Source organism: Neofelis nebulosa, chromosome 1 (assembly GCF_028018385.1).
Source record: "Neofelis nebulosa isolate mNeoNeb1 chromosome 1, mNeoNeb1.pri, whole genome shotgun sequence".
Taxonomy (NCBI): Eukaryota; Metazoa; Chordata; class Mammalia; order Carnivora; family Felidae; genus Neofelis; species Neofelis nebulosa.
In genome coordinates, this window is record NC_080782.1 from 80909588 (window position 1) to 80936269 (window position 26682).

The following is a 26682-nucleotide window of genomic DNA, read 5'->3' on the forward strand; positions in this document are numbered from 1 at the left end:
AACAGTGCATAAAACGGCCCCAGTCCTGTTGCATAAGAAGCAAATATCGTGTCAACATTTTGGCAGTCTTTCCTTAAACAAAACCAGGACCCAAAAGTACTCTGAGGCTCAACCTACCTCTGCGCTGGGGACAGGGCAGTGCTTCTGAGGGAATAATGGCACACCATAAAGGATTTTTGAAAATTCTGGGTATGTAGACAAAAATGCCAAAACGATAAGTATTTACTTTCTCATATCTTTGAAAAATGAGCGCTTAATATCTGAGTTCATCTGACTTAACAACATAAATATAATTCTTAAGTGTGAGTAAAATTTATATTCCCCATTTCAAAGATAATCATTAGTACTCTAGTTGTTAAATGCTTCCTGGTGTCATAAGAATTATGTACTCTGTGATCTGTTCTGAGATTTAACTGAAAACTATTAAAAAGTCTCCTATGGTTTCTAATCGTAAATTTATCAGTCATACCAAAGGATAAATAAAAACAATAGCCTACACAATGCCTATAGCAGCATTCCATGGCATACAAGTGTTGACAGGCAAGTTGAACAATCTTAATTCAGTGAAATCCAACTATGGAATGGTTTTATTGTCTTAAATAACCACCCTTTTGAATCTCCCTTTCCCACCCCTTAAAATAACCTGAGCCAGTATCTGTAAGGTTCTGATTCTACTCAAATTTAAGACTTCAGTTTCACTGAATACACTCCCCTGTCCTAACTCAGACTCCTTGTACCTCTCCTTCCTGCCTCCCTTTTCCAGTTCTAGCTTTTTTTCTTTGTTGAAGCAGTATGTAGACCTGAGAAAAACGCCAAAAACATTGTTACCTACCTTGTGCAGTTGTACTCCTCTCTCAGCCAGAACGTTCTCGCTACAGTGGATGTTGAAACTCCTGTTTTAGTAAGGAGAGCACAGGTGAATTCTATTGTGTATCTCTTTGATGATACCTCCCCACTGCACAGCCTTCTGAAGTGGAGCATCTACTCTGTTCAGGGCTTCCAATCCTGCCTCAAATGTCATCACTATTGATGAAGCACATGTGCTTCCTTTGCATCAGTAGGTTTATGTAAAACCCCACCTCCTCATGCCCTAAACAGTGCAAACATGAGCTCCTCACCAGCTGCTCCCTATCTCCTTGTAGCTGTCCTCAGCTTGCCCACCACTGCTTACATAATTGTAAGAGTAGATCTGCAAATCTGCCATAGGAACAGACATCTAGTTTAAGATTGAGATACCAATGTTATCCTCTTCCAGGCACCTGTGAAGTATTCTCTTTGACCCCATTTTTCTTAGTTTGTGAGGAGGTTTCTTAGTTTCTTGGCTATGAGAGAAAAGCCACAGCACTCCTTGCTAGGCCAAGAACTCAAAACCATAGTGAATATCCTTAAAGCCCTTAACTTTTGCTGATATCTCCTGGGAGTGATGACTGGAGTAGCAGAGCCAATTCAGCTGTCTCCTTTCACAGGATTTTTTGAATTGAGATATAATTGGCACTAACAATTAGTTTCAGGTGTACTACATAATGATTCAATACTCGTATATATTGTGAAATGATCACCACAATAAGTCTAGTTAGTATTTACCATTGCAGTTTAAAAGTATTTTTTCCTTATAATGAGAACTTTTAAGATCAATTCTGTTAGCAATTTTCAAATATGCATTAACTGTAGTTGCCATGTTGTACATTATATCTCCATAACATTTATTTTAAAACTGGAAATTTGTATCTTTTGAAGGCCTTCATCCATTTAACTTTTGAACAATGAGGGGGTTGGGGGCACTGACCTCTGCACAGTCAAAAACCAAATACAGCTTCTGATTCCCCCAAAACTTAACTACTAATAGCCTACCATTAATCAGAAGACTTACTGATAAAATACACAGTTGATTAAAACATATTTTGTAAGTTATGTTTATTACATGCTGTATTCTTGCAAAAAAGTGAGATAGAGAAAAGAAAATAAGAAAATCATAAGGAAGAGAAAATACATTTATGGTGCTATATACAGTATAGAATATTTATTGAAAAAAGTCTATTGATAAGTTGGGCTGCATATTTCAAATCCATGCTGTTCAAGTGTCAACTGTGTATGTTTGCAACCTGTGTTTTGTCACTTGGTATTGGATGATAACTTTTCATGTTTTTAGTGATTCTTTTTTTTTTTAATGTTTATTTTTGAGAGACAGAGAGAGAAAGAGAAAGCATGAGTGGGGAAGGGGCAGAGAGAGGGAGACAGAGGATCTGAACTGGGCTCCTCACTGACAGCAGTGAAGCCAGTGTGGGGCTCGAAGTCACAAACCACAAGACCATGACCTGAACTAAGGTTTGATGCTTAACCAACTAAGCCACCTAGGCACCCCTGTGTTTAGTGATTCTTACTCAACATTGTTTGACAAGGCTACATAGTACTATGATTAATAAGATAATTTATTTTACTGTAATACAACTTAGGTATGTGTAATATAATTTTCCCCACTTTTTACTATTATGAATGCATAGTAGTAAATATCCTCATAATAACTATTTGGACACATCTCTGGTCATTTTATGTTACCAAATAATTTTTGCTACCTTGATTCTACCAAAAAGGTATGAATTTGGGGGGCTTTTAATTATATTATGGCAAACTACGCTAGAGGGTTGTATACTCAAAAATACTGGAAATTGTCACTTTTTAAAAATATCTTGAGGTGACTGGGTGGCTCAGTGGGTTAAGCATCTGACTCTTGATTTCTGCCGAGGACACGATCTCATGGTTTGTGAGAGTGAGCCCTGCATCAGGCTCTGCACTGAAAACACGGAGCCTACTTTGAATTATCTCTCTCCTCCCTCTGTCTCTCTCTCTCTTCCCGCAAAAAAATAAAAAAATAAAACATAAATAAATAAATAAATAAATAAACAAACAAACAAACCTTGGGCAACTCATAATTCTGTCAAATTATTCTCATAGGTAAAAATACTTTTATTAAGAAGTAACATGTGTTATATACTACTCATATAAGATCACCTTTAGCTATCTTTTCAGTATTTGTATAGAAAGATATCTGAATAAAAAAAGAAAGAAAGATATCTGAATAGTGTTTATCACATTTTGATGATGATTGTGTCTAGGTAGACATTCAAGTGATTTTCTGCTCTCCTATTTATCTTGTTCTTATTTCCCTTCTAAATTATCTATTAATAACATGTCTCAGATATTTATTGACAACAACCACTAGTATTTTATGCACTTTTGTTTGCAAAGATTATTACCAGTTTTTAAAATATTTCATTGAAAATATCCCCACCATATGAAATCAGAGGTTAAAATATATTGGCAATAATTACAGCAATCATAGTAGTAATAGGAGTACATACCCTGGGATTATTAAATAGCATTCACCTAAAAGCATCAACTCATTTTAATGTTTGTTATGATCAAATTGTCAGCTTCTGAGTACAGATTTCCCATAAGTACAAAATTTATCCACATATAAAAAGCTGGTCCAACTCCCCTCAACAAGACAAAATAAAAACAGCTGAATTAATTGAAACAATGATTTAATAAGGAAAGGAGTGTTTATATAAGTGAAACAAATATCTCTTGGCCCTTTATCCTTTGAATAACTGAGCCAATTTCAACTGGCTTCCTCACCATTTGGCATTTAGATTTAGATTACTGTCAAAACATGGTGCATTCTGAAGCAGTGCTATATATCGGTGCCATCTGTCAAGCAGCACAGTCATATCAAATGTTTGGTTTCCAAATTCTTCTTGAACACCCTTATTTCTCCATAACATATCCATCAAAAAGACAGTCTAGTGGTTGGAGATACCAAGATAATTAATAGCTCTTCTTTTTAATTAATGAATCAATTAAAGTTCCTGTTTACCAGCAACAGAACTTAATTCTAGCTAAATTAAGCAAAATATATGTTATTACACTGAAACAAAAACTATGTTACTACAAGCATTTCATGGATAGGGTCACTTCATTGATCGATAGGATACTCACTGGGGGCTAAGTCTTGAAGACCAGATATGACTGGTCAGAACCCAGGGAGCCACAAGAAACAGGAAAACAGAGGATACTAGAACACCCTGGTCCAGAATGATGCAGACATTGCTGTTGAGATCAGTCATTTCTGACCATTTCCTTACACACTCTCTCAAGACTTAAAGAGCCTAGAGAGACAGAGTCCTATGGGCCAACCTTAGGTCATCTGTTTGCTCTTTGGCTACCAGGATGAGAGTCTGGCACCTAGAAGTAACTGCCCACCATGAACAGCCACATTAGAAGAGGGGTAATCACCAAAAGAAAATAAGGACACAATTAAAAATACAAATAGCTGTTGGGCAACTATAAACAGCAATTGTTCACTGCATTTGACTGAACTTAGTGCTTATCATGCCTTCTTCCCTTGCCTCATACCGAAACTCCAAGACTAGCTTTTCTCAAACTGAAGACTGCAACACATTAATAAGTCATGAAGTCAGTTTAGTGGATCTTATCCATCTATTTAAAAGCAAAATTGAATGGAGCAGGAATATCAGAGCACATTGCAAATAGGAAGCTTGTGAAACTTCTGTTTCTTTTATATATGTGGGGTCTATGTTTGTTTTTGTGCATGTTTGTGAAAGTAAGTCATGACCATAAACATTTGAGAAAACTGTGTCCTAGTCCTTACCAGCACTCTGCAGAGCCACCAGTTAGTTATATGCATTCCCTAACCTAGACTATTGCAGTTGAGAAGGGCAAAATCCAATCACATGTAACTGGTACAATAAGGCTTCCATGATGAATTACTGCACAGTAAACAGCTTAATGTTATAAAGTGAAATCATTTATACCATCACATGTGGTTGTTACATTTTAATTATGACACACAATCTGTACAACCATTTATTTAATCACAAGTATTTACCATCTTGTCTGGAATTTTACTGGTGCCACAAATAAAAAAAATTTGCAATATGGTAAGTTTTCATCACGAATATTTCTGTATCATTGTAATTTTATTAGCTCATGTTGAGTCAGTCAACTCTCGCTTCTTCCATGAGATTTTCTCCAATTACTATAATCCACCCTAATTGATCTCCTTTTACTGAACCCCTTTGTCACTTAACTCCTAATAGTTCATCACATAACTGTAATACCTCACCCAAATGAAACATACCTCAAAACTAGGTACGGATAAAAGATATATGAGTAAACCAAAGAGAAATCACAAATCCCATATATTCATAGGAAAATTCTCTAGAATCTTGTCTGAAACTCATTTTTTCTGCTTTATAGATAATCCTAATAAGTATACTACCTTGCTCACGGGAGACAAACAATAAATAATTGTCAAGTAAGTGAATGGATGAAAGAAATAAAGGGAGCAGGGGAGATGGGAGAAAGAGAAAAAAAGAAAGAAAGAGAGAGAGGAAAGAAAAATTCCCAAGTCCAGACAAATTAGAAGAAGCAAAATGCAAGAGAGGGAAATAGGAGGGAGGCAAGTAGGAAGATACGGCATCATTACAAAGTGGATACCAATGACAAGTTTGCACACACACACACATGAATTTAAGAACACAAAATTATAATAGTTTGGGGTAATTTAGATATAATCAAACAGAAAAAAATATTTCAGTAGAATCTGAGTGTATTATCCAAAGAGCAAATTCTCATAATGAGGACTTTTAATCTTCAAAGAGATCGCTTCAAAGAGATTAAAATGTGTGCAGGCAGATTTGAATACCAGGCTAAGTAAGAACGTCCTCCTGTAGGAGCGAAGTGCAGAAACTTCCAAGATAATTTTGGAAGATGATATTAGGAATGTGGTTCAGTCTAAATTTGTTTTTCTTTGCATGGGGGAAGCAGTGAGTTTACCTAAACAGTTTATTGAGGGAGCCCCATGATTGTTCACTAAAGGGTAAAAGAAAGAACAGAAAATCAATTAATTGTGGTGCTTGGAGGAGTTTAATTAGGCAACAAAATATCCAGATGTTTGGAAAGGAGAGAAAGTGAAGCCATGGGAACCAGGCTGTGGTAGGTGTAGGTAGTAAGAGCTTCGAAGACAGTAATGAAAAAGAAAGGAAGATGCAAAATATATAACAGAATAGAAGAGAATAATAAATAATAGAATAATAATAAATAATAGAAAGAATAATATCCTATTAACAGCAAGAAGTGGTGATATTTTAGAATATTTAATATCCAAGAGTCTAAAAGTGAAATGTTTTGTTAATTTTTGTCTACCTGGAAAACAGTGTTCCAAAACACTCTTTCTCTAAACATTCTTTGTAGCTGAATTTTACCACTAACATTCCATCAAATTCAACTTCATCTCGATGTCTTTATTATAAGCAGTTTGAGGGCAATGAACAAACACCTTATACTTGTTACCTGAGATGTTTCAGAAATTATCTAAAACAATTTCATAAGAGTATGAACTTGATGCATTAGAAATGTACAAATGGATAAATGTTTCATATGATGATTGGATATATTTTAAATATTATCCTTCATTTGATAAACTAATATAAATTAAAATATCAAAAGCAAGGACAATTCTGTAAATAACATAGAGATTTTATGACACTAAGCATTTTACAGAAAAGAACAAGTCTTGTTACTGAACCAAGGTCTCTGCTGTAAATATGTACCCATATAAAGTGTGGACTCGCTTAGAAATAAATCCTGGAAGTTTGAGAGATTCAGATGCAAATGTTCATCCTGCCTATCAAGGAGCCATCTGACTTATTAACCATATTTTAACAGAGAACAATGGTTTACACGACACCTACAGCTCATTTTCATGAAAAATGTGTGCAAAGTGTTTCATTCATATGACTAATATATGCATCCATCTGGGCCAAGATCCTTACAAAGACCACTCAATATAAGTTTAAAATTGACAAAGAATAAAGAATATATATATGAACATAAGAGGAGGAAAAAAACTTTTCCTTTGGATTCATTTATGTATATATATATATATATATATATATATATATATATATATCTCACACAACTTTGTCCTTTAAAAAATATAGTTTTATTAAACTCTGTTTCATCTTAAAGTGACTATTTCATTTTATACTAAGGTTTATTTAGCTAAAATTTAAAACATTATATTAAGAAATATTTGTAGACTCTGAGTTCCTCAAATAGTGAAGATTTTAAATCTTCTTCAAATCGTATGGAAACTATATTCTAGCCTAAAACATATCAGGTTATATATACCTAAGAACAGGATTAAAATACCTGGTGTTTGGTTTTTTTGTAACAAATTGTACATGGATTTCTAAAATGAATACATTTCAATACATGCTTTCGAAAACTGTAGCAATCAGGTCAAGGAAAACTGAGCCTGTAAAAATCAATGAAACTTTTCCCTCATATCACAATCTCTTTTATCAACCAATAATAGTTTCTAGGGCTTCACTGGAAGAATGAATTCTGACAGCTCTTTTTGTATGCTGTCAGTGTCTCTTAGAAATAATAATTTGTAGACAAATGGATTTAAACCAACAAAATATTGAAAACATGATACTGTATAAACAGATCAACATATTTTTTCAATACTCAAGAAGTACACTTTCTTCTTAGATGCCCTCAAAAGAAAAAAGTCTCAGATGTATGAGCACATGGAACTACTAAAATTCACAAAAATATAAAATATTTTTTTGAAAATATATAAAATTGTTTCTGATATTATTTCATTTATAAAATCCATGAGTACGTTTTCCACAAGATCCTCTCACTAAGCATGCAAAATATTTTGTCAGAAAAGTGAGAAAATGCTAATCTAGTGACAGCAACAATCACCAAGGGGACAAGTAGCCAAAATTATGCCTCCAGGGGGCAGTGCAAAAGAATCAAAATTGGCACATTTCACAGCAAGAAGACAACCTTTATTAAACCAATTCTATTCTGCTTTACCTCAATAATAAAATCAGAAGACAATATTAATTAACAGTTGAATTATTATAAACTGAATACATCAGAACATTGCTACCCAGTGCTGCTCAATTTTTGTCACATCACGGCACACAGAGAAAATGATGCTATTTATACAGCAGAGGGAGGTAACCCAATGAGATAATTGACTCCACAATTGCAATCACTGTAGGCTGCCCCAGGGCTGAGGAAAGAAGTACATTGGTCTATCCATAATAAATTCTCAAACACAGAGATTTGAAATTTCTGTGTCAACCTAATAAAAATGGAATCCCAAATTGACACATATTAACTTCCACATGCCAAACAGAATTAATAAATATTCATTGAATGTCTTCTATGTGCAAGTCTCTATGTTTAATGATGAAACCAAATTATATCTTAGTAAAGCTAGAAAAAAAATGAAACAGCAGGCAGATTTGAATACCAGGCTAAGTACGAACATCCTCTTGTAGGAATGAAGTGCAGAAACTCCTGAGATAATTTTGGAAGATGATATTAGGAATGTGGTTCAGTCTAAATTTGTTTTTCTTTGCATGGGGGAAGCAGTGAGTTTACCTAAACAGTTTATTGAGGGAGCCCCATGATTGTTCACTAAAGGGTAAAAGAAAGAACAGAAAATCAATTAATTGTGGTGCTTGGAGGAGTTTAATTAGGCAACAAAATATCCAGAGGTTTGGAAAGGAGAGAAAGTGAAGCCATGGGAACCAGGCTGTGGTAGGTGTAGGTAGTAAGAGCTTCGAAGACAGTAATGAAAAAGAAAGGAAGATGCAAAATACGTAACAAGGGACAGAATAATACAGCTTTATTGCTAATTAAGTATAGTTATGGTCATACATAGGAAGTACAAAGAAAAATTTAAGATGTGTATAGGTTTCTGATCAAGGGCTTAAAAAATTGTGACAAAATTATTAAAGTGAATTTGAAAAATAAATGACAAATTAGATTTTAGACATTTTAGTTTAGGTGACAGGATATTTGAGAGTTAGCCAAATATACTGTTCTAAAAGTTGAGACAGAGATCCTATTTGCCATCATAAATATGAATGAGAGCTGCAAGAGAAACAATGTTTAAAGAGTCAAATTATACAAAGCTCTAATAACCGTATTATTAAAATGGAAAGGTATATATTTAATAAATTCGGTTTAGTAGAACCAAATTTCCAAACTCATTAAATATTTAATATAACAATCTAGGAAGTCATATAACCTAAACAGATTTCTTTCAACGTTTATTTTGAGAGAGAGAGCACGTGCACAGGCACGCACACAAAGAGACGAGGGGCAGAGACACAGGAAGAGAGCATCCCAAGTAGGCTCCTTGCTGTTAGCAGAGTCTGACAGAGGGTTCAATCTTACAAACATTGAAATCATAACCTGAGCTGAAATCAAGAGTTGGACAGTTGACCAACTGAGCCACCAAGTGACCCTAAAACAGATTTTTTAAAATAAATAGAGGCATCCCTCATCAATATTAGCCTCAATTAAAAATGGGTACAAGATGAGGGGTGTCTGGGTGGCTCAGTAAGTTAAGTGTTCAACTTTGGCTCAGGTCATGATCTCACAGTTCGTGAGTTCAATCAAGCCCCACATTGGGCTTTGTACTGACAGCTCGGAACCTGGAGCCTGCTTTAGATTCTGTGTCTCCCTCTCTCTCTAAACCTTCCCTGCTAACGTTCTCTCTCTCTCTCTCTCTCTCTCTCTCTCTCTCTCTCTCTCTCGCTCACGCTCTCGCACTCTCTCGCACACGCACGCTCTCTCTCTCTGTGTCTCTCAAATATAAATAATAAACATTAGAAAAAAGTTTTGAAAATCAGTACATGATGCAATAGTGCCATGTTTGACTTTTATATTAGGTTACAAGTTCCATAACAAGCTAATTAAATGGTGTCATAATGCAACCATTGTTGCTGAACCCAGTTCATTCTAGATACAGAAAGGATAATTCTATCTTCTCAAGTTGCTTTTCTGAAGCCTTAGATATACCACTTTTGACAGAGGCTATATGTGTTAAAAGAGTCATAAGGGAAGGTGACACAGAAGTGGAAACTATTGGAGGGTAGGCAAATTTATTAAAATCATTAATTTCTGACTGTTCAGAGTAAGGTAGCCACACATTTTATTTAATTCCGTGGCCTGTCAACTTTCTATTTCAGAGTGAAAATAAATGTTATTCTACTTCCTGAGTAATACAGAGACCTTTGTATTATTCAGAAGTTTTTATTTTTTCTTTGATTTTAAGTATTATGTTTGTTTTTAAAATTTTTTAATGTGTTTTTTTATAGTGTGGTCAAGCGTTCAGGGTTCAGTATTTGAGGAATGACATTCTTTCTTTATAGATTTTGTTTGCTTGTTTAGCTCACATCATGTGTGTCTAGGAAGTCTTTGTAAAACTACACTGACACCATCATTGCTTGTTTATTTCTGACTCACATCTCTTTCTGAAAATTACCCATTGGAGACATAAGCCAAAAAGGTTATAATATCTGAGCAATTTCAATGCTTAAATTAGAAAATTAAAAAAAAATCAGATAACAACATGAACATGCTGGATAACTAACGTATTAGGGTTGAAGTGGTGGAAATTTTAAATCTCCTTGTAAATCACTTTTCCAAAAAATGTAATAATAACCATATAAAGAATTTAGTGCAATATATTTGAATTTCTATTATCTTAAGATAAAACGGTGAAGGCAAAATTTTATTTGTTGAACAAAAATGATAAAAAATGTTTCAATATCTGACTTCTCACGAGAATAATGCACAAATGAATGAAAAAAATTTCTCCTGAAACATACCTTCCTTAACACTGAATTATATTCAAGGCACCCTCTTGTTATCCCGTAGCTAACCAGTTTGCATGAAAATGATGCACAAATAAAAGATCTATAATTACTATGATAATTTATAATTCGAGTATTAGGCTCATTATGAAAATTAAAGCTATTTTAAATAAAATCATTTTATAGCTCATCTTTTTAATCATCAAAGGAACATTCTGATAAATAGAACAGTATAAAAATTCCAATTTATCATCTTACTCCAAACACAAAGTGTTTTTCTTTATGTCTGAAAATAAAGTCAATTTGCATTCACATCTCATAAATCATTTTCACACAATATATATCATCATTTATTCATCTTTAGTACAAACAACAGTTAAAATACTAGCTGAGCAAACTAACCATTTTCTGAAAAAAAAAAGTCCAAATTCAGTCTATGGTAGAATTTATATTAATCTTTAATCAGAACTTAGCCTTTTTGGCACCTTGCAATTCGAATTTAAGAAGTTAAGGTAAAAAATATCCAACACTGACTTCAAAAACACACACCATTGCAATCACTCATCTTTATCCTCTTGAGCAAAGGCACCATTCCAGATCTAATTCTCTGGAAACCTGTGAGAAGCAACTAAATATGTTATTATCTGTCCTGGGACTATTTATCTATCTATCAGGCTTTTTTCATTAGAGGTAAGGCTATGGTAGCATTTTGCCAATGCAATGGTAATTGTATTTATGAGGAATGCCCTGTCTGCTCTGTCAGGGAAAAAAATAATATGGGAGACTTGAAAATTTAAACAAGTAACTCCTTATTTTCTCCTCCCAGTTGATCATCTCAGACAGCAACGTGTCTACAGTAACATGGAGGTGAAGATCATTCATTCTCTTTCTTCTTTACCCTCAAATTCTTTGAAGTGAAGTTTCTCCGTTTTTCTCAATAAATCTGTACCTTTTCATGGCAGCCAGACTCTTCTCTATGGGCCAAAAGGAAGCTTTATTTGACACAAAGGAAAGTACTTGTGGCTTCCCCTTCCCTCTGTCCCTAGCTGTACTCTGTAGACACACAGGTGCCAACATGTTCAAACATCAAGGATTCAAAGTTACTATGAACAGGAAATGAGAAAAACCTAATCTCCCGTCCAGCCCACACCCTTCTCAGAAATCCTAAGTTTGCTCTACCTACCAAAACAAAGAGGAATCAGATACCAAAGGGCCTTACTGTTAGACATAAAAACTAACTGTTTCATAGTAGGGAAGAATATTTAAGCTAAAAAGTGAAAAGCAATGTGTCTGAGGTCACCAAAGTTCCTGTCCAGTGTTATCTTGACTCACTGTCACTATGCTGGAATCCTTAACCAAGTAAATTCTTTCTGGGGCAGTGTTCTGCCCACACCCAGCTGGAAGATGCAACCTGCCACATTCTTTTTCAGTTTGGGCCTTAGCTCCCCCATTCTTGTTCCTGCTCTGGGCTCTTTCTAAGGCTCCTTCTCAGTTTAGTTATTTCTCCTCAGAGACACCTTGCCAGACCAGCCTAATTAAAAGTGCCCCCCTCTCTCCCTCCTAGCATACAGTTATCACAATAGAAAGTTATCTTATTTACTTATTTGTTTACTCAGTTATTGTCTCTTTTCTCCACTAGAATATAAGTTCTATGAGGCAAAGACCATAATTGTTCTCTTTACCACGCTATGTGGAATAGAATCAGGAATGGCAAAAACAAAGAAAAATGAGCCACAAAAACGAATTTCTACCCATCATGAACCCAATTTGTAATGGGAGAAAAAACTACGTGAGTAAATAAGCCTTTAAGATGACGGAATTGGATAAAAATGAGTAAAAAAAATGCATACATCATGTGAAGGAAGGGAAAAAGTAAATAATGACAAAGCCAAAGGTTTATTTGAGTAGGTGGAATTTTTTTCAGCTGGGATAGGGCTTGACTTTTAACAAAGTTTCCAAAGGAGAACGTTTTCCAGGAAAGGGAACATCTCGACCAAAACTTCAGAAAAGTCAGGTGTTACATTTGGGAAATAGATGGCTGGAGCATGGGACATGGAGAGAATCGAGGTTATACACAGAAAAGGGTAAGGACATTTCCAACCTCTTGACCATGTTCATTCCAGTTCACTGAGCCATTCCCTTCAGTTTCACTTCCTCACCGGCAAAAACATCAAGGCATCACTTCAGGCCCTCTCTCTCAAAGAATCTCACACTAAGTTTTCTATTTTGCCTGCACTTTGAAATCAAAATTTTAATCCAACCATATGTCTACTCTTTTTCAAACGTGAGATGGCAAGAATCAGTACCCAAGCAGATCTGTGCCCCTAAGTGTTCCATGCTTCTTGGTATGCTTTTTCATACCCTTTAAGTTATTTACCTAGAACATGCCTACATTCAAGTTAACCACTGCTTGTGCAATCCAGACATCCTCCGGCTTATGTCTGATTCTCTGTGTCCCTGCAGATGCCTCTGATGCACTCTTAGCTCACTCTTGCACAGGGCTCATCACAGTACTGTACTCAGGGGATTACTGGGGCCCTTCACTGGATTGTGTGCTCTTTAAAGAATAGAACCGTGTCTTCCTTTCATTCATTATTTTTTTAATGTTTATTTATTTATTTTGAGAAAGAGATAGAGTGCAAGCAGAGAAGGGGCAGAGGGAGAGGGAGAGAGAGAATCCCAAGCAGGCTCAGTGCTGTTAGCACAGAGCCTGGTGCAGGGCTTGATCTCACATATGTGAGACCATGACCTGAGCCAAAGTCAAGAGTCCGACGCTTAACCGACTGAGCCATCCAGACACCCCATCCCATTCACTTATTTTTTATCCTTAGTGCAATTTATGATATATTCTAGATATTAATATACATTTTCTGATTAAATGAGTAAATAAATGGTATATAGTACAATATATAAGGAAAGAATAGGATTGAAAGTTTATACTTTTGAGCATTGGGAACTGATTAAAATTTTGACATGATCATTTCTGTTTCGAGAGTAATTCTGGCAGTGAACATCTGACAATGCCTGCTGTGGAAGACAAAGACCTAGGGAAAGAAATGTGGCAGGTAAATCAGTTAGGAGGCCATTACAAGTGTCCATATGAGGATAATATGGGCTGAAGTAAAGCAATAATAGAAGGAAAGAGGAAACAGCAAAGACGTTCATCTGAGTGGTGAAACGATGGATTCCATTTAGATATGGTATATAAAATTCTCAATAGGCTGTAGAGAATATGGGTCTGCATATCAGAAGATATAAAAATTCAAAGAAGTTTTACAATTAGAAATTAGCTAGTACCTTTCATCACCTCTATTTTAGCTTTTGAAACTGATATGAAAGCAAATATTTCAGCCCAAAACAATTGGTTCCAATTTCAGTATCATCTGCTTCAGGGAATGTCATGGGAAGGATAACATTTCCAGGGAAGAGGTTATACAATGAAATTTTGTGAGGCGGCAAGGCCTGGCTTTGAAAAGTGACTATAAGACAAAAACAAGACTGAGGAGCTGTTACAGAAACTGGCCTGGATCACCCGGCAGAAGAACCAAATGGCACTCAGAGATTTCGGAAGGCAGGAGGTTTATTTTACACCAGTGGGCTCAGAGGAGATCATTCTCCAGAAGTCTGAGCCCAGAGCATCACCAGTAGGGACCATTTATAATCTGTTTGAGTGCAGCAAGCGGGGTAGGAAGGAAAACCTGGAAGGGGAGTCTTGGGGAAGGGACTGGAATTCCCTTATCAGTCCTGTCAGCCATTTTATAACAGATTTTTCCCTATCAGAGCCAGAAATGGAAACAAGAGAAATGGAAGGCTCTCACTTTTGTAGTCTCTTGACTTGGTGGTACAATTCTTGCTTCTCACACAGGAGATCTGGGTTCAATTCTTCCATTTATTTCAATAATCTTTTTATAGCACCTACTCAATGCTAGGGACCATGCTGGACTCAGAGGTGACAAAGACTAATGATACTATTGTAAATATTCACACATTTACTATTAGCTAGGAACTCCTATAAGAATCCTACACATACTAATCCATATAGTTTTCACAACCACACTTTGAGATTGAGAGACAGAGTGATTAAGTAATTTGTCTAAGGTCACCAAGTGAGGTAGTGTAGACTAGGATACAAACCCAAGCAGTCTGTCTCTGGACAGGCTCTTGACTACTATACTATGTTGCCTATTCAAACATGGTTCCTGTTCTAAGAAAGCTTAGAGTCCATAATATGTGATGAGGGAACATAAGGCGAGCTGACAGGCCACAAACAACCCCCCTCCACCCCCAGATGGGATATGTATGATATTCCTCAGGCACTCCTGGCTGCCCAAGAACAAAGGAAAGGGGGAAAATAAATGGTTAACTGATAGAGATCATAGTTCTGCAGGACATAAGTCTCCATCTTCCCTCCATAGTGATATGGGAAACAAAGGCAGAAGGAAATGGCAGATAGAACTAAATTTCCTTATAACCTACAGCCCACTGACAAATACTTGAGGCTGGCAGAGTAAAATGTTTCTCCAGGAACTCCTTACTGTCTTAATGTTAATGCTTTGCTAGAGGGAAAAACAACCTTAGCTTGACAATAGCTAGGCCTCCAATATCCTGTAAGTCTTCAGCATATAAAAAGCTCACTGGAAACTTTCCCTGGACTTTACCTCCCCCAACTCTATGATATAAAACCAGTCTCTCCTCAGGGTCCCATGGCAGCTCTTCCACCCCACGGGTCCTGTCCTAGTGCTTCAATAAAATCACCTTTTTCACCAAAGACATCTTCAAGAATTCTTTCTTGGCCATCGGCTCCCACAAACCCCACTGTCACTCCCAAAAACCTCATCAATATAGAAGCACATAATTTAATTTAAATAAAATTAATTCAGTGAGAAATAAAAGCTTTGGAGTACAAATGAGGGATGAAAGGGAGTGGGGATAGACCAAATCCTTTGAAATTCTCTAGTGTTTGTATTAGGTTATCATAATTTTCCTTACAACACTGACACTCTGGTTCTGTGTAAGTAATCACCGAATTCAGGGAGTTTTCTGAATCTACACCTCCCAGTGACTTTCTATAGCAGTTAATCATAGTGCTGACTTTATCTTATAGTCAGTGAGTAGTCAATGCAGAGCCTAGCTCCAGAACCTAAAATGTTTACACATAAAAGCAAGGAGAAAAATTTCCAAGAACAGAAAATGGATCTGGAATAAAGAAAGAGATAAGGAAGAAGAGAATGCCAAAGACAAAAATTAAATTTCTCTCATTTTTCGTGAGGCAACATCCAGTTACTCTGCAGTCTCTTCCAAAGGTTATTAGGTATTGAGTATTCTATTATATATACAGTGGCTGAAATTCACTATAACATTACTAAATAAATTTAGTTGTTTTCAGCCTTTACGCTAAAAAGTTAGGGGTAAGAGATGAGGTGAGAGTTTACTATAAAAGAAGATATGACCAAACAACAGGCTATTCAGTGGAATTTTCTCCTTTGGACTGCAGGGCACAGCTCTGTCTCCTCTTCACTCACTCTATCTAAAGGAAACGTCCTCACATTATACTCTGAGAGAAAGAAACCAAACATGATTTAATGCTTTCTGTCTGACACTATTCAATGAATCAATTTGTATGATTTAGAGAGATATGATTTCCGCTCCCATAAAATGCATATGCTTAAAAATAATTTTATGATATAGTGTACTTGTTTAAAAACTGGCATAGATATCATGCTTAAACAAATCATCACTGCTTCCAGAAAGGAAAGGAGTAGTTTAAGCATCATAAATATTAAAGGAACAAAATGGTATTTTTTTTTAAATCAGGGAAAAATTCACTGAGGCTTGAATATGAGTAGAAAACCATCTGCATTTTCAGTAAGATTATAAAAATCAATCTATCCAATTTCAGATTTAAATATTTGAAACAATTACTATGCATATAACACATGCTAACACAATTCAATCCAGCTATGACATTACAAATCCAATATATATTCATAACATTTAAATTATATATACAAATATTTTGAATAAGAATCAGGTTTATCCAAATAATATTCTTCAAAAGACTTAGAATTGTAAGATCAACCCCAAACAGGTATCATTGCAAATAGCATGTATCTTGAATATATGCCCTCCATGGTTCTTGCCATTTTTCTTTGCATTTGTTTTGCACTAATTAAAAATGCATGCCTTTCTCACTCATTATAATTAAAATACTTTAACTGAGAAAAATTAACCATCTCTGGAATTTCATATATTATTTTTCAGAACTAAACACTTTGAATCCATAAATGAATTACATTAAAAGAAAAATGGACACTAAACTTTCAATTAAAGTCTAAATGAACTTTCCATTAGAAGCAAACAGATATGCAAATTGCTAAGGGGAAAAATGGCTCTAAAAAATTCCTACTACCACTAGGTCTTTTGTTTAAGACACATATATGTCATATTCAGGGTTAGGCATTATAGGCACCAAAATATCAAATGTCTACAGGTTCTAGGCAGATGCTAAAGAAGAGGCTGCATCATATGAGGACTATAGCAACCCAAAGAGAGCAGACTTTGAACAAAACAAGCCGCTTCTACCAACTTGCCTATATATGATAAAGCAGACTCAGTGTTGTAGGATCTGCTACATTAAGAAAGAGAAAAAATTTAATGGTCTGTGAAATCACCTGATTATTAAAAGTTGGCAGTTAATTTTTCTTTTTTGTTTTTAGTCTTATAGGAAGTGTTATATGGTGTTCCTTTTGCTTTTTTTTTTTATTTTAAATCCAAGTTAGTTAACATATAGTGTATTAATGGTTTCAGTAGAATCTAGTAATTCATCACTTACATATAACACCTAGTGCTAACCGTGACAAGTGCCCTCCTTAATTCCCATCACCCGTTTGGCTCACGCCCCCCCCCATTCAACAACCCATCCAGCAACCTTCACTTTGTTCTCTGTAGTTAAGAGTCTCCTAAGGTTTGTCTCCCTCTCTGTTTCTATATATTTTTCCTTGTCTTCCTTTATGTTAATCTTTTTTTTTTGCTTAAATTCTACATATGAGTGAAATCATATGACCTTTGTTTTTCTCTGACTTATTTCACTTGCCATAATACTCTAGATCCATCGATTTCGTTGCACATTTAATTTTTCTAATTGAGTAGTGTTCAAGACAAACCTTGGCTTCTAATGCTTTCCTGAACATTAAGTTTGATCCCTAAACAACAAATGTTACCTTCACTATAATCACTATGTGATTGTAGGTTAATGTGATCCCATATCAATCAATCTAAAATACTGTGCGATATAAAACACTAAAATGGGGGCGCCTGGGTGGCGCAGTCGGTTAAGCGTCCGACTTCAGCCAGGTCACGATCTCGCGGTCCGCGAGTTCGAGCCCCGCGTCAGGCTCTGGGCTGATGGCTCGGAGCCTGGAGCCTGTTTCCGATTCTGTGTCTCCCTCTCTCTCTGCCCCTCCCCCGTTCATGCTCTGTCTCTCTCTGTCCCAAAAATAAAAAATTAAAAATGTTAAAAAAAAAAAAAAAAAAAAAAACACTAAAATGATTTCCAAGTCACAAAAAAAAGAAAAGAAACTATATGTCACTATTTTGAAAATGTGGCACCTCAAAAAAAGGTTCATAGATTCTTAGAGGAAAGGAGACTTTGGGGCTTACCACAGATGTCTCTGTGTTTAAACAACTATACTTTTCTAAAAATCTTAATTGTTGTAGAAAGTATTTCCAGAGAGGGGCACCTGGGTGGCTCAGTCAGTTAAGTGTCCAGCTCCTGATTTCAGCTCAGGTCATGATCTTGCGGTTTGTGAGATCAAGCCCCACATCAGGCTCTGTGCTGACAGCAGAGTTATCTTAAATAAATTAATAAACAAACACACACACACACAAACATTAAAAAAAAAAAAAAAAAAAAAACTATTTCCAGAGAGGAAATGTTAATAGTGCCATTTACAGTGGTGAAATGAAGCTACAAATCTTCATTCAAAGGGAGTGACAAATAGGAAAATACAAAAGCCATCCCTTAACTTTAATGTTATTTCACATACTAAATAAGAGTCAAGAGCACATCTGTAACCTATGAGTTACTGAAAATGGCACGTGTGTCAGTCAATTTTAGATACCAATCTATTGAATTATACCAACGATTTCACATATCACCAGAGAAAAGTCCTTGCTCTAAAAAAAAGTGTGGGGGGGGGAGGGGCAAGCTATTTTAGCCTCTAACCTGTAAACAAAAAGGTTGTTTATGACACAGCAAAACCATTTCACTCACTCCCTGACATAGCAACTTCCTGCATTTACAATACTTTCCTACTTTTAATGTTATATTACTGTAAAAAATATTCTATCTATTGTTTTTAAATATATTGTATTGTAAGATTCCAGTCTATTGGGCACATGGCAAGACACCTCATTCGGTTTGAGGTATAAAGAGAAAATACCACTTCTTAGCACCACAATGGTGATTCTTCAACCATCTTTCAGAAAATTCTCTTTGAATGCCTCAAACTTTACTCTCTTGGAGGCTGGAAAAAATGTGATCACTAAAAACAGGAAAAAAATTCATATTTTTTAATATATCCAGAATAGGCAGTCTAGCACTTCATTTGAATTATTTAAATATTTGGCAGCTTGTTTTTCTCTTGAAATCTGTAACCTCAGTAAAAAATGAGACAGGAGAAATTTTATTTCAATAACCTGTATCATGTTTACATGCTTATGAAGGCTGGGCATAAATGTACAAAAAGTAAGAAATAAGAAGTTACAGGATGCAACTCGGCAGGAAATCAACTTTTCAGGATCAAATGGCAAAAGAAAGTAGTCAAAGGTAAAAGGAACAGGAGGGATTCATTCCATGAATGAAGAAGGGAGAGAGATTGGGGCACCTGGGTGGCTCAGTCAGTTAAGCGTCCAACTTGGGCTCAGGTCATGATCTCACGGTTTCGTGGTTTCGAGCCCCACATCAGGCTCTGTACTGACAGCTTGGAGCTGGAGCCTGCTTTGGATTTTGTGTTTCCCTCTCTCTCTGTCCCTCTCCCACTCATGCTCTGTCTCTCTGTCTCTCAAAAATAAATAATAAAAGAAAAAAGTTAAAAAATTTTAAAAAAAGAGTGGAGAGAGATTTGGGGGGAAAACATTGAGAGTCTTTTGAGTCCAAATGGATTAGGGTGAAGACTGAGAAGATGTGATATAAGATCATTCCTTGGGGAAGCAGAAGACTAGGTCATCTTTGAGAGTTGAGTTGATAGGCGCAAACTAGATGGGGTCTATTGTTGATGTATCTATAGCAGCATTTGATGGTTCATATACTCAGTCCTTGGTCATCTATTCCCTCTGTGCTTTTCTTTGTGACCTAGGTGATTTTCATCCACTCACAAATTTCCATTTCCAACCTATACATCTGTTCTGGAAGAAAATTCATAAACTAAATTTTGACTTTCCTTTCAGAACTGCTTTCTTTCCAGCCCTCTCCATGGCAGTAACTGGTATCCCCATCCTTCTAACTTTTCACACCAGAAACCCAGAGTGATACTCAAAACTGCCCTTCCATCACTCCCCCATCCAATCGATTATCAATTCCAATGAATTCTACCTCCAAGGTGTAACTCAAATCCACCCATCTCCATCCCATCTCTGTCACTCTCTAACTTACCCTGAACTACTTACCACATTATCCACTTCCCTCCTGGGCTCTCTTCAGTCCTTTTTCTACACCACAGTCAGATGATATTTTAATTTGAATTTAAAATTATTCCTCTGGGGGCACCTGGTTTGCTCAGTCGGTTAAGCCACTGTCTCTCAGTTTCAGCTCAGGTCATGATCTCAAAGTTTCATGGGTTTGAGTCCCATGTCAGGCTCTGCACTGATGGTGTGGAGACTGCTTGGGATTCTCTCTCTTTCCATTTATCTCTGCCCCTTCCCTGTTCACACTGTCTTGTCTCTCTCAAAATAAATAAATAAACTTAAAAAAAAATTTTAATAAAAAATAAAAATAAAATAATTCCTTTGCATCAAACCCTTTAATAACTCTTCACTGCACTTGGGATAAAATCCAAATGCTTTAACAAAGCCTATGAGCCATGCAAGATTTGACCCCCTGCCTACCTCTTCCCTTTACTTTTTTCCTTTATTCTAGCAAAACGGGACTTCTCTCAGTTCCTTTGAAAAGACAAGATCTCTTCTGCCTCAGCACCTTCTCACTTGCCGTTTATCTTGCCTGGATGTTCCTCTCCACTCTTCATCTAACCTTAATTTACCACTCAGGATTAATCACCACTTCTTCAAAAGAACTGGCTCTGCCCCAATTTACTCTTCAATGTAAATTCCCCCAGTAATAATCTCTCCTGATATGTTTTAATTTTCCTTTATGGGACTTACCATGATTCATATCTGTGCATTTATTTGGATGTTCATGTGTTTTATGACTAACTTCCTCACTAGATTATAAATTCTTTAGGGAGGGTCAGGGACTGATCTATTCACTGCTTTATCCCCTGGGACACCACTTGACACAAGCATTAAAAGGAATTCACTGACTTTTTTTTATTGTCTAATGTTGAATTATGTAAATAAACTTTAAAAATAAAATGAAAATCATAAAAGAAACAATTCAAGTTATGTAGTAGAATTTGTCATGAGAGAGTCTACAGGGTTGATTACCTACTGAAGGGCGTCATAGTGGCCCAGCTATGGGCATGGAATGAGCTTAGTCTCCCTAAGTCTCTCTTACCAGCACCTCCTGAATCTGAGGAGACCGGTTTTTGGTTGTTAAATACTCCACAATAAATTCCCTCACATTGGGAAGTTGCCTTCTAAGAAGATATCCATTCTCTTATTAATTATTATAATCTCTTACTATTTATACTTACAATTAGAGTGGGTTCCAGCAAACTTCAGAAAAAGTCTGATCCAGGAGAAGGTTGCATATATTCCAAACGACTTGCAAGATTTTGCTAGTATATTTGGGTGAAAACCCAAAGAATATGTTTGAATATGCATTCTAAATGTTTTAGACTAAGGTGAATAGAATAGAACACTGGATTAAATTTAGTGTCTTATATTTTTAAACATGCAATGAAGATAGCATGAACATAACCTAGCAGTTCCACATCTAGGTATTTACTCAAAAGAAATAAAAGCATATGTCTCAGAATACTTATAAATGAATGTTTACAACATTATTTAGAAAATCCAAAAGCTGGAAATAACCTGAATGTCCACCAAATAGTGAATGGCTACACTAGCTCTGGTTGTTTTGCTGTTGTTTTTGTTTTTGTTATTTTGTTTTGCTTTGTTTTGGTTTGGTTAGGCTTCTCTCACTTAGGATAATTTTATGTTTTTAATTTGTTCCTTCTTATGGTTGAGTGGTATCATGCAGTGGAATACTACTCAACCATAAGAAGGAACAAATTAAAAACATAAAATTATGCTGTAAGAGAAGCCTAACCAAAAAAAACAAAAAAACAAAAAAACAAACCAACAACAATAAAGCCAAAACCAAAACCACCACCATACTATATAATCCCATTTAAATCAAATCCTAGAACAGGAAATCTCACCTGTAGTAATAGTAATTGTAGTAGCTGCCTAGGGCAGGGAGTTGGGGAGATTAACAACAAAGGGAACAAGGGAAATCTCCTGACTAGGCCAGTTGCACACCCATAGATTTTTTGTCAAAGGTCATTTATCTGTAGGTTAAAACAAGTGAATTTTTTTTGTAAATTATAACTCAATAAAGTTATTTTTTAAAAATTGGAATGGGTTCAATTTATTGATATGGATCCACTTACCAGAGATTCTGGATTTTAATGTGTTAGCTCAAATAGCTGAGAAATGGCTTTAACAATTTTCTTGGTTAGCTGATGATGATAATTAAAAATTAATCATGGCCTAATTAACTCAAGATGCCAGATATTCCTAGCATAATATAGCTTTTTTCTGTTCCTGAATATATCATTGAAATATACATACTCATCAACTGGCTAAAATCACCATAATCATACATATTGGAAAGAGAGTTATTTATGATAGAAAAAGTGAAATGGAAGTTCCTGGAACTTCCTCTCTCCATCAGGTGTGAGAACTAAACACAACACCCCATACCTGAGTAAGCTGATTATATTAGTGCCACCATAAAAGACTTGAAAAATGAAGAGTGGTTATTTTTATTACATCCACACTTAACTTGCTATTTTGTCTGTGCAGATGGTGAACAGATCTTGGAGAATAAAACCTGATCAGGTGGTGACTCCAGTTGCAGCTGTAAGATACTAGTGGGATTTCTTACTGCAGCAAACCAAAACAAATCCTGGGACCCGGTACACAGCTATTGATTTGACCATTTTTTTCCCATACTAATTTTAAAGCATGATTAGACACAGTTCATTCTTCCAAAATGGGCAAAAATACAATTTCACTGAAACGGACCCATGAAAACAGAGAACAAACTGATGGCTGCCAGAGAGGTGGGGGTGGGGACACAGGCAAAATGGATGAAACGGAGTGGGAGGTTCGGGCTTCCAGTTATGGAATAAGTTAAGTCATGGGGATTAGAGGCATACCAGAGGGAATACAGCCAATGGTATTATAATAGCATTGCATGGTAATTGATGGTAGCCACACTGTGGTGAGCATAGCTTAAGGTATAGACTTGTTGAATCCCTATGTTGTACACCTGAGACTAATGTAATACTATCTGTCAACTATACTTCAATTAAAAATTTTTTTTTAAATACACCTGCATTGAGATGCCTGTGTGGCTTAGTTGGTTGAGCATCCAATTTCAGCTCAGGTTATGATCTCACAGTTCATGAGTTTGAGCGCTGCATCAGGCTTCGTGCAAACAGCTCAGAGCCTGGAGCCTGCTTCGGATTCTGTGTCTCCCTCTCTCTCTGCCACTCCCCTGCTCACTCTGTCTCTCTCTGTCTCTCAAAAATGAATAAATGTTAAAAAAAAGATTTTAAAAAATAATAAATACACCTGCATTGTCTCATCTCAGGGCTATCTCAATTCTCATTCTCTCTGAACTAATTTAGTCTTCGGAGATCTTAATCATATTGACATCTCACCGAAAATTTGGTCCATTATATTGAAGACATTTTGTTAATTGGAACAGATAAGCAAAAAGCAGCAAGTATTGTTGTAAGACAAGTATATGGCATAAGATGTAAAATAAGCCCATAAAGTTGGGTCTACTGGTCTGAAGCATACCTAGAAGTCAAGTAAAAGACCAATTGTTGCACCTTGTGCTGATTATTGCTACACCAGAGTCAACCAGTATCTACAGTACTCATTTGATTTTAGAATCAAGTAACATATTAGAGTATGCTGCTCCAATCCACATGCCACATAACCCATAAGGCTGTCAAACTGAAATGAGGTTCAGAAAAAGGGAAGATTCTATAGAAGATCTAGGCCCCTGTACAAGATGCTCTGCCACTTGGGCCCTACGACTCAGAAGATTTACTGTACTTGGGAGTGGCAAATAAAGATACTGTATAGAGATTCTGACAAGCCTGAAAAGAACCAAGATTTTTAGAGCAAACCTATATCATTTTCTGTACATGACTCCTCCTCTTATGAGATGAATTTTATGACTGTTGTCCTGATATAGATCATGTAATCAGTAGGAATCTGTAGCTCCCTTTCTGAAGACAGGAAAAGAATCTGACCCTCTCTTACTCCAACTGTGTGATACTTGAGCTATGACTCTGCAAACTATGTTTCCCAGATTTCTTTGTCAGCAGGTTTCCTATTAAGTTATCTCAATAGGAGGCTGTAGGAGGAAAATACTGAGTCTTAAGTTCATACATTTATATAATGTCATTTAGGATGGAAAAATGCTTTCGAGTGAAATTTTAATTCAAAGTTTGGATTCAATGTTACTCCTTCATCAATGGCCCCAAGAGCATACTATAATAAAATATTATAAGCCAGAAGACAATTTATAATATTTCATAATGAGAAGATAGTAAATTAAAATGTAATATTAAATATTCTAAACCCAGATATTTTATGCTGTTATGCTGTGCATAAGTGTGTGTTCAAGAAATAAACCAGTATCACTGGTTTTCCATACTTTGACTATAAACATTATTTGTCTTCCTGATAGAAAACTTCAAAAGATTTGTCATAATTCATGTCATCTCATATTCTGTTAAAGAGCTACCAGATTCTAGAGACAACTAAAATATGTGCTATAGACAAACACATACACACAGTGTTTCCTACCTGAATTTAAAAGCAGAAGCTTGCATTAAGTCACTGAAGGTACTAATGTTTCTGTGAATGTCAAAATTATCAAATTACTGTAACATTCCTTTTGAGACTAATTACATATCCTCACATAATTCATCTTGCTAGCATATGAGGGAATCTGTGGAGTCGGCTTGTAGGACCTTTGTTCTGGGGCTAGAATGAGGTTTGGTGTTTGCCTTGTGGCATGCAGGTGTCTCTACAACTTACTAGGTTTGGTCCTAAGGGCACTCCTGTGAAAAACAAAGGTTAGGAAAAGATATGGTAAACACCGGGTAATAAAAGGAAGTTAATTATGCCAGGTGAAAGGCCACAGAATTCTATTTTAGCACCTGCAAAAGTATGCCAATATTTATACAACATTCTCCTAGGATTTATGGGAGATGTCAGTTTTTAAGACACTCTACCTTTCCTTTATTTTTTACTTCCAGCCATCTGCGGGCAATATATATACAGAGAAAGGGGATGATCTGGCAAAGTATGAAACACAACAAACTGTAAGACTTTGAGCCTTGTATAACAAAATATAAAAACAAAGATCAAAGCCACAAGGCGCACTGGATGACTGTTTGGTTTTTTAAAAGAACAGCCCAAAGCAAGGAAAAAAATTCCCCAACATCTAAACAACCAGAGTATCAGCAAAACATAAACAAGAGCATGTTTATCTTATACCTACCACAGAATCTCCTTGAGTCTCTTTCCTGTTTAAGCCCTTAGCCAGCTGGACACACACTATGCTGGGCAGCCTGCTTTAATTTACTCAGAATGAGAGATTATTGTGAAGATCTGGTGGTACTTTTTATGAAGTCAAATCCAAGAAAACAAACTTAATGTGTAAATGTGTAAATCTGGAAAAACTAGATGTACAATATGATGAAAATGAATTCCATGGGATACCAAAAAAATTTTTTCCAAGCAATATAGATCCTAATGTTGATAAATGACTTTTAATCTTTAAAGAGAAAAACTTCACTGTTTAAAGATACTCTTATGCTGTTGCTGGACATTTTCTTCCATGAGCTAAATGTATACCAGAGATGAAACATATGTTATTGAGTAGCAAAGTAGGGTTCTCACTTGTACTTAACCAAATGTGAAAACATCTAATTTTCCAGTTTTTTTGCACTATCCTCTAAAATAAAAGGTAATATTTTTATCCTATAATCCTAGATAAAATTTATTAATCCAGCTTGAGAAAGCCTCTTCCCATCAATTCTATAATAGAAGCTTTGAAAGATTACTTGGTATCCAGAGAAATAAGCCCAAAGTGAATAACATAGTACCTTTATCATACTAACCAGAGTGCTCATTACTGTTTCATATTGATTAGTAAAAAGAAAACTTAAAACAGAAAACATACAATATGTGATTTAAGAACAGAAAAGTAAATTGAATTTAATAAATTGCTTTAAACTTCATGACCATTGGTTTTTCTGTTGATGTTGTTGCTGGCCATGAACAAAGGATACTTTTGAAGCCCAAGGTCATCTTTAAATAAATCTGAGACTGATAGTTAAAGGCATCCTAAAAAAGTACCTTTTAGGTTCTTTTCTTTTCCATTTTAACTGCTACAATCCAACTTGGGTTTATATCATCACACAAATCTGTTGATTTTATTAGGTTTGTTGCTAACATTTGTGAAGCCTGAACCAAGAATACAAATAGAAACCCATATACCATTAGCCTAAATATTTAATAGTCATACATCAATCTAAAC

General features: G+C 35.7%; 1 long non-coding RNA gene across 2 annotated transcripts in view; it reads right to left on the bottom strand.

The window, feature by feature from the left end:
• Positions 1-672: 672 nt before the first annotated feature.
• Positions 673-26682, bottom strand: part of LOC131509988 (uncharacterized) — a 152592-nt gene continuing 126582 nt past the window's right edge. For both annotated transcript variants that reach the window (XR_009260846.1, XR_009260845.1), the window contains exon 4: positions 673-893. This is a non-coding gene — a long non-coding RNA (uncharacterized LOC131509988). The remainder of the gene's footprint in view (positions 894-26682) is intronic.